A 13,301-nucleotide genomic window follows, 5' to 3' on the forward strand; every position below is an offset into this window, starting at 1 on the left:
AAGCATATATCGAATCTCTCCTAGTCCACTTCTGGTTGTCCAACCCTTTTGTTTCAGCAACCAGAAAAGAAGTCTTAAAGCACCGCCACCATAACAATGCAATGAAAGAAGACATTTTTTAAAATGATATTTTAATTAGCACATAGATACAAGACTGAATAAAACAATTCCCTAACTCTTTATGCTTTCCATCCTCTTTCCACTTCAGCTTTTCATTGCAGCAACCAGCAATGGATTTGGGGAAAGCAGTGAATGTTAGTCAATATCACCCCATTTACATGTGAGGCTAAGTTTTTGGGAAGGAAGGTTGATAAGGAAAAATAATCAAATGGATTTAGAAGAAAATGTTTTGCCCATTACTTGGTTTGCCTCAAATCATATTGCAACAATTTATGTGAAAATCATAACGTATGGTGTCAGAGTAACGATGTAGGTATCAAAAATATGGAGCTATGCAAACCAACTTGCTTAGCATGCCTTAGTTACCATTGGCATTTATAGTTCAACTCTCAAAAAAGTAGTTGCTTCCTGAAAATCATTTTCAAAGAGTCAGGTTTCTCCGGTATGTTGTTATAAACACGGAATTTTATATTTCATTTGATAAAAGTATTTACAAATATTTATCTATGTGTATCTATGTCTATTACTGTGGGCCTGTTGAAAAGTAGTTGTTCTGTAGCTGAAAAATTGCCACTGAAAATACACCATTGTTTTGTACCAATATAATGTAAGGTTGAAAATGGGTGTTGGAAATCAATTTGCAATTTGATGAGCTTTGACTACAAAACCCTGTACACTGATTACTTCTGATCTCAGTCTTTTGGGCAAGCATTCACATAAAATGTGACATAAACATTATGGGAAAAACATTAATTTGTATTCACTTTGTTGTAAAGAAAAGGCTGTTTTGCATAATTGTCTGATTGACAGTTCAGTCACATATAGAACTTTGAACTGTTAGCTTACAAACAGGCTTGATGTAAATAAATTGTGGTTTATTAGCTTTGTGCTGCCTACACTTGTGATGTTATTTAAGCTAGCATTTGGTAAGCATTGGAAATTGCTCAGGAAAATTCCATTACCTGAGTTAGCAGTGGATGCTTTCAATTTTGTTTGTTTGGTGCTTTAAATGATGGAAATTTATATAAAAAATTATATTAATTTATATTAAAAATACTCTCTAGAAATTCCTGTAAAGTGGCACTGGCTACCAAATTGTTTCTGGGCTTAAGACCAGGTGTTGATTATTATCTTGAACCCTATATGGTCCTATACACATAGGAATATATTAACTTCTTTTTAGAATAAATCCAAGCATTCTCCTCCTACCTTCATTAATTGATAAACTTCTGGTACCTTTTCTCCTTCACTATAGCAGGTGGGGTGTGGTCTGATAGTGCTGCTTTTAGGAGCCACACTATAGGCAACTCCCCATTTAGGCAGCGTTTACTTTCTGGCTCCCTGCGCACAGAAGTGAAATGTGTGTAAATGGGGAACACCCTGCTGCTCCTCCAGTTTGCAAGGAGACCTTCCCTGGAGTCCAAAGGAGATATCCTCTTCAGGCTCCTCATGAGCTGGAGGTGCAGTAGGGCTTTGTTGAGGTTCTTCAGGTATCTTCCCCCACTTCCAGGTTTCTGGCACGCAGTGCATATGTGCAGTCGTGTATGACTTGAACATGCATAAGTGGAGGGGATGCCTGTATAACAGTATATAAAGGGGAGCTGGACCGCTGGTGAAAAGGCTAATAATAATAATAATAATAATAATAATAATAGTAATATATTTATTATTTATACCCCGCCCATCTGGCTGGGCTTCCCCAGTCACGCTGGGCGGCTTCCAACCAAATATTAAAATACAGTAATACATCAAACATTAAAAGCTTCCCTAAACAGGGCTGCCTTCAGATGTCTTCTAAAAGCTTGGTAGTTGTTGTTCTCTTTGACATCTGGTGGGAGGGCGTTCCACAGGGCGGGTGCCACTACCGCGAAGGCCCTCTGCCTGGTTCCCTGTAATTTGGCTTCTTGCAGTGAGGGAACCGCCAGAAGGCCCTTGGCGCTGGACCTCAGTCTTCGGGTAGAATGATGGGGGTGGAGACGCTCCTTCAGATATACTGGACCGAAGCCATTTAGGGCTTTAAAGGCCTAGCTGACATTTGCCCCTTTCCCCATTAAAAAGAAGTGATCCAGTGTAGATACTGATTCACATCATCGTGGCCTTTGGATCTTACAGCTTAATGGCTTGACTTTTATAAACTGTTCGCCAAGAGTAATACAAAGATTCTTGGTTAACATTATAGTGGGTGATGTAACTCACTTCATTTGCTCTTCAGTTCTAATGTTGAGTGGAATTTGGAAGTGGCCATAGCCATAGATCATAATTTTTATTTGTCTTCAGCTGACATTTAAAATATATTTCTCCATTAAACATGTAGTTTACAATGTCTAGGGCTAACGTGCAACATAGCTTGCTGTCTACACAGCCATAACATTTCTTCTCAAAGTGAACATGTGCAGAATTTATTAATCTTATCAAAAAGCCTGAGAAGTGTATAACATGGAGTTATTTTGTAATAATATGCTAGATAATAATATTCAATATACAGTATTTTCAGTTTTAAAAAATATGCAACTTCGTGTTCAGTGTAAGATAATATAAAATTTGGCCAGTAAAGGAATGAAATAAATAATGGGAGGCTTGAATAACCAGGGAGATATCGCCGTTGTAGAAGCTGAGTGTCTAGAAGGGAGACCATCAAACCATATGCAGACATACTTGCAAACAGGACCAGGAATGTTTTATTTTTATGCATGTTCACCCCACATTTGCATTCAGATAACACATGTACTATCTACATATGAATTCTGATATCCCCTTCCTCTTTGCTTCTTCATCCCCTTCCAGGTGGGTCGCTCACTCCCCTCCCTGCCCAAAGCACTGTTAAGGAGTTTACCCACTCCCATTTTTTGTGCTTTGTGTGCTCTCTCCCCCCCCCCCCCCACATCATTGTCTTTTTTTTAATGGAAAAGCAGCTCAGGGGAAAAGCGAGAAATGTGGTGACACAAGTCCCCAATCATTCAGCAATGTGCATAGCCACTTCTGTCGGAAACTTCACAGAACTTGTTTGTTTCTAAGAAGCATATATGTCTGATAAAAAATGAGGATGTAGTTCTGCAGCAGCTTGAGCACTCTGCGTGCATCTGTGTTCAGTTGTAACTGCTCTGAGTTTTCTAAAGGAGGACCAGTTAGAAATATAATAGCTAAAACATGTCCATCATTCTTAGCAGTAAAGGCAAATCAGAAATTATAATTGGCTCTTAAAGGGGCACCCATTGCTATATTTTAAAGGCAAATACACTTTAAGATAAAAGCTTCATGCACTGCAGATTGATGTCAAGCAAGCAAGCAAGCAAACGACTATTTGAATAACAGAATAAAGGGTCACTTTAAAAATTCAGAATGTATATTTGTGATTGGGGGTGTTGATTCAGGAATCTGTTGTAACAGAATTTGCAGAGACAAAGATAATTAAATTTCCACAGAGGTCATCCTGGAGCTGTATTATCTAACTGGCCAGTTGTCAAATATATGACTTAGGTTTCTGTTATGCTCTGTTGAACTAGCACCTTTCACTTATTGATTGATGATGACATGATTCATTTGACAGCGGTTTCTATGCACTTTTCTAGTGCTTGTTGAATCTGTCCAAGTCTTTAATTTTCAAGGTGATATTAAGTTCATAATAAATTCTTCAAAATAATAACTGTGGAATTTGTTTTGCAACATTGGTTCATAAAATGTTGCTCATGCAGACTATTTTTAGTGATATTTGTTCCCTTTTAAATCAGAAAAAAAATTGTTTTCTGAAGCGGTATAGTCATACCTTGGTTCTCAAACGGAATCCATTCTGGAAGTCCATTCGACTTCTGAAAACGTTCAAAAACCAAGGTGCGGCTTCCAATTGGCTGCAGCAGCTTCCTGCACTCAACTGAAAGCCGCGTCAGCCGCCTCGGACATTCGGGTTCCAAAGAACATTTGCAAACCGGAACACTCACTTCCAGGTTTGCAGCATTCTGGAGCCAAAATGTTTGAGTTGCAAGGCGTTTGTGAACCAAGGTACGACTGTATTTCAACACTATCCAATCTTGTTAGGTTGCTGCACTTGTGCCAAACCCATCATCATAAAAGGGAACTAAATCTCTGATTAAAAGAGAGTGTTGCACAGTGATAGGTTCTTTCTTTGAGCAGCTACTTTGTATATGCCAGTTGCATGATCACATGCCACTTTAAACCAGGGATGGGGAACTTATGGCCCTCCAGATGTTGTGGACACAGGGAGCTGTCTGATACTGAGTCAAACCATTGGTCCATATAGCTCAGTATCGTCTGTGCTGATTTACAGCAGCTCTGCAGGGTTTCAGGCAGGAGTCTTTCTGAGCCCTACCTGGAGAAACCAGAAATCAAACCTAGGAGCTTCTGCATGTAAAACAGATGCACTACGATATACGTTATATGTTATACGATACAATATACAGTATCTTTATTGTCATTGTCCCATACAGAACAATGAAATTGAAAAACTACATAAAACATTCAAAAACCCCTTAAAAAAATAGCTACTACTGAGCTATGGCCTTTCCCTGTGTTATGGAACTTCCATTGGACCCAGCCAGCATGCCCCATGGTCAGGAGACTATGGGGAATGTCACCCAACAGCATCTGAATGGCTACGTGTTCCTCATTCCTGCTTTCGAGAGCCGGTGTGGTGTAGTGGTTAAGAGCGGTAGACTCGTAATCTGGTGAACCGGGTTCATGTCTCCGCTCCTCCACATGCAGCTGCTGTGTGACCTTGGGCTAGTCACACTTCTCTCAGCCCCACTCACCTCACAGAGTGTTTGTTGTGGGGGAGGAAGGGAAAGGAGAATGTTAGCTGCTTTGAGACTCCTTCGGGTAGTCTCCTCCTCCTCTTCTTCTTTAGTTAACAACAATTTAAAGGTGATAGTGCTGCATTCTGGTGCATTCCACCGGAACTGTGGGCAATTTGCTGCTCCTGCATTTCTGCTATATTGCCGGGAGCTAAGTCACTTTTTGGTGTAGCGTTACATCCAAACCCAGGCTCCTGGTGCTCCTGGTTTGCTTCTCACAACTAAGTTGCTGTGGAGTGGCGACCCCCTGCCTATTTCTCCAGGCTATTTCCATCCTCCTAAGAATGTTTGTTGCTGTCCTGGGTTGACTGTCTGTCATTCCCACTTGCCTTCTCCCAATGCATCAGAAGCAGTGCCATTGTGAAAGGTCCTGATTAACCAAGCAGGCAGGCGGCCAGTCTAGGCCATACTATGTAGTGGGCATTACCAATGTGCATGGACTGCTCTACTTACATGTTGCAAACTGGTGCTGCTGCTTCATTGCAGCATTTGTTTGAGCAGGCATCTGGTAGGCCATTTTGAGGATGGGATGCTGGAGTACTGTGGATGGGACTTTTGTCTGATCCTTCAGGGCTCTTGCATTCTTAAGGTGGTGGAGGATTTACCTGTATGTGCCACATGGCCTGTCCTGCACCACCTTAGCTAACTTGCTGGTCTCTGCTGCACTAGATGTTGCTGCATTGCCCGTGTTGAAAAGAGATTAAGCTGCTATTTTCTGTACAGTGGTCCTCGCAAGACGAAATTAATCCGTTCCGTGAGGCTCTTCGTATAGTGGTTTTTTCGTCTTGCGAAGCAAGCCCATTGACAGCTTAGTGGATTAGCGCTATTAGCGGTTTAGCGGCTTTTAGCGATCAGCTGATAAGCGGCTTAGCGGCTTAGGAAAAAGGGGGAAAAGGGGAAAAAACAGCAGGAACTCGCAAGACATTTTTGTCTTGTGAAGCAAGCCCATAGGGAAATTCGTTTTGCGAAGCGCCTCCAAAACGGAAAACCCTTTCGTCTAGCGGGTTTTCCATCTTGCGAGGTGTTCGTCTTGCGGGGCACCACTGTATATGGAAGAGGGAAGTGGTGCCATCTTGTCTTTGCCTCAGGCAACAAAATATCATGGTCCCTCCCTATGCCCTCAAATTCTGTTTCTTTAATATTATTAATTGTTACCAGGTAGGCGATGGCATGCCTGTGTAGTAGTTAGGGTAGCAACTGATTCTCTAATCGACTGGGAAGCTTATCTAAATATAAATGAGTTAAAAGCTTTTTGAAACATTTTTTCATGAATGATTCCTATTTATAGTTACGTGAATACACAAGCTGGGGAAATCCTTGGTTTAAATCTAAAATTAATGTTTCTGACATTTAGTGGATCTCACTGCTCCCAAGAAGTGTTCGACTACTATTTTATTTGGGTACCATATATTGCTCCATGATTTAGTGGTCTGAGGCAGTGGAGTTGACCGAGGTTGAAGGGGAAAATATATGTGCTGCTGCTGGAGGCCAGAATCTATATTAGAGTTCAGAAATACATTAATCTGCTTTGTATATAATCTTCATAAATGCTACTGTCAGTTCTCTGACTGGTCTAATTCTTAAGGCAAAGCAGTATCATCCATTTTATTTAGAGCAAGCTGATAGCAAAGCAATTATCAGCAAGTCATTTGGTTATGAAGATTATTTCATAAGCCAGGGAACCAGAAACAGGCGCACTGTAACAGATTGTGAAAGGGAACTATTCAGAATGACCACAAAGTCATTGCAGATGTACAGTGGAGCATCTGTGCAACCTTCAGGCAGTCATTTATATACATTAGTGAAGCCATTGGTCTTAGTTTGATTTTTTTTGGTGGTATGCTAACACAAATATTTTTTGTGCCAAATATTATTAAAATCTGTTTTGTACATCTGTCCATAAGATATTGAATTAAATAGCTAAATATATAAGGTGTGTGCATTTCTACTCTTTGGAAGTAAGGTCACTATATGAATTTCTAAAACAAGTCTTTCACAGAAATGCTTTGTTTGTTCTTTGTTCTTCCACAGGCTTTCCTCTTATCAAAACAATTCTCCTTTCCTTACCTACAAAGAAATATATACATATGCTTTTCTTGTTGCTGTTGCCTCTATAATTCTTCTCTCCATCTGTTGTTTCTACCTTTATTGAAATTTAAATTATAGGTCCCTGTCTTTCTTGTTTGCTGCATGTGTTCAGGCATAAAACTAAGCTATATATCCATAATTTTTTTAAAAAATAACCCGCTTTGCCTCCTTCCTTCCTCCAGCAGGGAAACAAACCACTGAGCAGCTCGGTTACCATTATGTCTGAAACAGCAAACTTGTGGCCAACCAGATGACCATGGGAAATCAGGAAGCAGAATATGAGCACAAGAGCATTCTCCCCTCCCATGGTTTCCCGCAACTAGTATTCGGAAACATTGCAAGTCTGCTATTCTGTTCTGTTCTGTTCTATTCTATTCTATTCTATTCTATTCTATTCTATTCACTTCAATTTATGTACTGAAGTGGTGGGAAACCTGATGCCATCTGGATGTTGTTGGATTACAACTCCCATCATCCATGACCAGTGGAGGCCAACAACATCTGGAGGGCCACAGATTTCCCAGCTCTTATGGCACGGTACACATGAGAGTGCAGTGTCCTATAAATACATGTACACACACACACACACACACACACACACACACACTATCATCCTTGACAGTGTCTATCCTTTTTACTTAACAACAGCAGTAATAGCTCAGTGGCCGAGAATCTTTTCCATTTCCTTTTTTCTTACCCAGTTGTGCTCACCTGTTGTTTGTTCTCGAAATTAAATGCTTCCAAAAGTGATACTATGTTGGTATTTCATTAACTCTGCGGACCACAGCATGGCTCTTGATTCAGACCATTTTCTTGCAAAATGGATTGTTGGTACGGGTTAGTGAAAACCTCTGGTTGGTTCTTCATTCTTGACCAGTGAGCGAAAGCTTGCCATAGCTAATAGAAAATAAAATATCTTTTCTCTTCATTGTGCAGAGCGTAATTCCATGGCTGTCAAGCTAAACCAAATAATCTTATTTCACTGAAAACCCACTCTATAAACTGCTGGAGGATGATTAAAGGCCCATGTCTTCTGGGCTGAAGGCAAAAGGCAATTTGGCTCAGTGATGAACATGTAGTTATTTTTCAAACCTAAAATACAATTTTAACTAAATGTATCTGGAAAAATCTGTCTCAAACATCCAGGAACACGCCATGTCAGGTTGGCATTTTCATACCAATTCATACTGTGCTGCAGTGCCTGTGTCTCTTTTGAAGTAACTTCAACACCAACAGCAATTTTTGAAATGGAAATGTGCTCACTGATGTGATGTGATTGGACCAACTGAGCAGGAGAGTTATTGACAATCTCTCCTCTTGTGACAGATAACAGTGACACTGTAACTCCGCTTCTTAGGATGTATATATAGAGAGACCGAGACATCAGCACAGAAGAGGCTGAGAAGCAAAGCTTAGAAGCTGGAAGAAATGCTGCAAATTGGTTTTGCAGTCGATGATGATTATTAGCCATTCAGTAGAACTTTCCCAATGTTATTTGGCTTGAAATTGTCACACCCTTTTGTGTACTGTATGTTGAATACAGTGCAATATATGGTGCCAGAGCAGGAGGTTTGCATTGTGGTACAGGATGGTTTGCATATTTAGTAGGAATAAGTTTGACCTCTCCGGGGTAGACATGCATGCACAACTCGTCCAACTGAGTTGCTCCATTTACTTCATTAGGCAGTCCAGCTGACAGAGTAATAACATTTGTTCTGAGAGACTTGCCTTTAGATCTTTACTGGGCCATAGACATGCTGAGTGGCTTGCGGAAGTTGCTTCTTTTCCATCCTTGGTTTTTTGTCTGTAAATTGAAATATTAGTAATGGTTTTCCATTCCAGGAATGAGAAATCTCAGGCACAGGGCAGAATGTGTCCCTCCAGCCTATGTAGCCTTTAGGTGTCTCTCTAGGCCTCAACCTCACCCCATGCTAGCTGGGCTTACTCCACCACCTCCTTGAGTGCTTAACTGTGACTGCTTCATGCGGGCCAGGATGGAGTTGAGCATGTTATGTATAGATACCCCTGACTTTTGCAGGCCTGGAATGTCACATCCATTACTGGATATGCCCATTTTTTGCTTCTGGTGCTGCCCATTCCTAGCATGCAACCCGTGAAGGTTGCTCATGGGGGAATGTGACATTTGGACTGAAAAATGTCCACCATCCCATCTCTGTTCCATTATGAAGGTATTCCATATTGTTCACATTCTGGGATAATCAATAAAACCAAGGAAATGTCATCCTTCTCAGTCATTGGAATCCAAATTGATCAATAAATATAGGCCTAAATTCAAAACAGTTAGGCATGGTTAAGCCTATTGACCTCCAGTGGACTTAAACAGTTACCTGTGTTGGATTTAGGCCATATCTGAATTGTTTTGAGTCGCTGTTATTTATTGATCAATTTCCTTCAAGTTTGTAAATATGGTCATATATGGAAATCTCCTCTGTAAAATAGAAATTATAAATATCTATTTCTTTAACAGAAATGTTGATTAATGGTTGCAAAATATTCTTTTCAGCCTTAGTATATCAGGATGGCACAAGAAAGAAAAATATGAGAAGAGGAACCAGAGTAGATTCTGAAGAGAAAAGTTCTTACACATTAGAAATTTAGTAAAACTGAAACATCTTTATATTTCACATAAATGTCCAGATCCTGAAGTTGTTTACTCTGAGATAAGTTGCATTGATTTTAATAAGGGCTCTATATATCCAAACAAGTATATTTAAGTATTGCAGATTTAATTAAGATTCTAATTTAAGATTCTATTTGTTTTGTATAATCTTTAGGTGTTGCAAAAATGAGCCTTTTTTCTGAATCGAGAGCAGTGGTGGGAAGCCTTCTCTGTGTGTGGTTATTCAGCAATCTTTATTTCTTCTACAAAATTCCAAGTGTCTTGACAACATCACAACCCTGCAATCAATAGAACAAATCAACAACAGGCAAAATTATAGCAAACTAAGCTGTCAATTGACAGGCATATCCCCAGCTATAGAGAAAAGACGGAAGACAATGTGTTTTGATTCTGTTTTAATTGGAGCAGCCTAGATAAACCAGCTTTCCAAAAATATGTATGACAAGCTGGCAGTTATATTTTGAGTCTGCTACTGTTTACATAGAAGCCTACCTTCCCAGCCTTGCAGATGAGTCTCTCTAGAAGTCGGGCTTTTTGCAGGTGGAAATTTTTACTTTTAACAGCTGTAAAACAGGCAAAAATGCAACATGAGATACAGTGGTACCTCTGGTTGTGAACGGGATCCATTCCGGAGGCCCGTTCGCCAGTTCTGCACATGCATGTGACATCATTTTGCGCTTCTGCACATGCGCAAGCGGCAAAACCTGGAAGTAACCCTTTCCGGTGCTTCCGGGTCGCTGTGGAACGTAACCTGAAAGAACGTAACATGAAGCAAACGTAACATGAGGTATGACTGTACTGGAGATTTCAGCTGTTGAATTTCTGTCTCCTAGAGCTGTTAAAAACAATGGGTTGGATTGAAAATTGCTGAACTAAAAGAGGAGGCAATACAAGTTGGTATGTTAGGTGCCCTGAGAAATGGTTCATAAGAAAGTAGAATGCTTGGGTAAGTGAGCCAATCACATTCCCAGAGCAGCAAGTGAGGATGTTTGGACAGCACCTGGACAGCAGATATCCAGTGCAGAGAGTGAAAGGGAGGCTTTTCTTGAGTCAAAGAGGGGAAAAGCTGATATAGAGAGGGTTAAAAAGTATTAGAAATATGTGGAAAAAACACTTTTCAACACAAAGCATTTACGATTGTTAAAGACTATTATGTTTTAAGCCATTTATTATTTTTTTAAAAAAAAATACATGGTGAAGAAGCATATATGGGAGGAAGACAAAGGCTGTTTGTTGACAATGCTTACTTGGCTAAGTAAAAGTGGCATGTGAGGGCAAGTAATTCCCTGAGTTATTCATTCTAAAGGTGCGGTTGGTCTGTAATTAAAACATTAGCAGGGTTCTAACTGTGGTTGCATATGTGTACTTTTGTTCTGCTAGGTGGGTTGATTTGGTTTTTTTTTTACATGTTTGATAGTGTGAAAAAAAACCATTCTGCAAGTATATGATCAATTTAGAATTTTTACCATGGGATGTCACTAGAGTGCAGATAGAGATGAACATGTTAAATTGCTATCTTAAGGATTTGTTTAGCTTGCTCATTAAAAATACAAGCAAACAACCCTTCATTAAAGCATGAATGCATATTGTAGGGATGGAATTCAACACTATAGGAAGTTGAATAATTTTATATTACATTTTTTATTCATTTCTCCTTCATTTTTGTGATAATTGAGTTTTTGTTGATGTTAGTCTTATCTAAAGTATTTTTTTCCATGTTGTAAGCTACCTTGAGCAGGGTTTGAACTGTGGAAAGGTGGCATACAAATAAAATGAGGTATGTATGTGTCAGATGGCAATGGTGGTTGCTCGTGACACCAACCTGTCTTTTACAGGTTTTAGTTTGGTGCAAAACTATTTACAGTGCAGAACCACAAGTTCATGTCTGCCTCAATCGCTAGCAGAATCTGGGAGTGGTCGTTTCCGGGTCCTCCCCCAACATAACAGCTTAGTCACCCCCAGCCAGTCACCCCCAGCCTTTTCCTTCTTTCTTTGCGTTTTACACCTCTGCGCAGGGTGGGCAACGGAAGAGACATGCTTCCCTCTGGCCGGCTTGGCCAGGAGCGGGGCTGAGGCTCCCAGCAGCATCCTCTGGTCCCTTCCCCTCTTCCCTACTGGAGGTGTGGCTTTCCCCGCCACAGGAAGAGGAACTGCTTCTCAAGATTTTCGGAGGTTCCCTGTAACCCAACTGCCCCTCTGCTTCCCTACCCTGTTCCGATGGCAGTACCCTGGCAGTATGTATGTAAAGTAATGTGCATATGAATTTGGATAAGGTGTTTTGGCATGTTCAGTTACAAGTTAGTATGCAGTGTACGTTGATGAAAGCTTTTAATTCAACTCTTGCTTTTGGATTGCATCCAGCGATGTGATTTCTGGATCCACCGAGCCATCAATGAAGACCCGCTTAGCTGGGTATGCATGTATATTCATCACTTAACTGCATTATCAAACCATTACTTCCATGTGGGAATGGCTCACCGCAAGGAAAGTGAACTTTAATTTCATCTTGCCTCATGTCAAAGGCAATATTTTCTTAATGGAGTCAGTTTACGCATTCAGCTACCCATCTCTAACGAAGCTTGCCAGAGGTCGAACAATGTGGTTCAGGCAAGACACAGTATTCACATGTAGTAAAGGAGAGTAGGAGGAGCCATGGAGGGGAGATGTGTGTCTTGGGATCCTGGGTTGTCCTGCTGAACTCTGATGGGTGTTGTTTTGTGTTTGGAGTCCTGAGGCAGGGCTACAGCTGCTATAGGCACAGAAGCATTAGAATTCTCTTGAGGTTCCTGTTTGTGTTCTGGAGGCTGTTTTGTATAATTGCCAGGAGGTCCTACACACAAGTAGGAGTCTGGCAGAGACACATGCCCGACTGGCATGTTCTCTCCCTCTTGGTCGTTCGTTCGGGAGATTCAAAATCTTTCTCCAGCCTGAACATCACAGCGACTGATACCTTAGAGGCATCAGCACATTTCAAGATCAGCCGAGTATAGGCAGTCAGCGTACAGACTCAGTAGCGCAGCATTTGGCTAAACTACGTTTATTTACATATACACATTCGGAGCATCGTAACTCAGCTCCTTCCTCTTCAGCATCAGACAGCAAAGAGAAAGTACAAAGGACAAACGTCCTACATCACAGAAACACAGTAATACAAACATCCTGTCTCTGTCACTTCCCACAGTGTGGAATGAAAACATACACCGTCATGTGATAATAAAAACAATCCCATGACTGCAACATGGGAAAAGAATCCTAACATAAGTGCTCTCTTTGGATGCAATGTGTCCTTTCTTCATAATTCATGGCAATGTGGGTGGGCAGCTTGCTTAATATTCTATTCTTCCCTCCTACGGAAGTCCATGGGAGGGAAATAGCATGTGCCAGATCTACTGTAGGCCTGGTGTGAAGTTGCCTGTTGATGGGTGTGGTCACAGATGGAAGGGGTATGCAATATCATGCAACTATATTCCTTTCCTGTGCCACCCATGACTTGCTTTCAGCTTTTCTGCTTCTGTATTGCAGTCATGCTTTTGCCTAATCGTGTTGACTATCATCTGGCAGGTTTCTAGCACAGGAACCGTATTTATTCAAGGAAAATAATAAAAACAAAACAAAGATCAAAATCTGTGTGCAGTCATTTCACCCAG

At 40.7% G+C, this 13,301-nt stretch overlaps 1 protein-coding gene across 9 annotated transcripts in view; it reads left to right on the top strand.

The window, feature by feature from the left end:
• The window catches only part of SMYD3 (SET and MYND domain containing 3), a gene marked incomplete at its 5' end in the record, with an annotated part of 352,491 nt that overhangs the window by 12,064 nt on the left and 327,126 nt on the right, over positions 1-13,301 (top strand). The gene's annotated exons all lie outside the window — the stretch shown is intronic.

Source organism: Podarcis cretensis, assembly GCF_951804945.1.
Source record: "Podarcis cretensis genome assembly, chromosome: 3".
Classification (NCBI taxonomy): domain Eukaryota; kingdom Metazoa; phylum Chordata; class Lepidosauria; order Squamata; family Lacertidae; genus Podarcis; species Podarcis cretensis.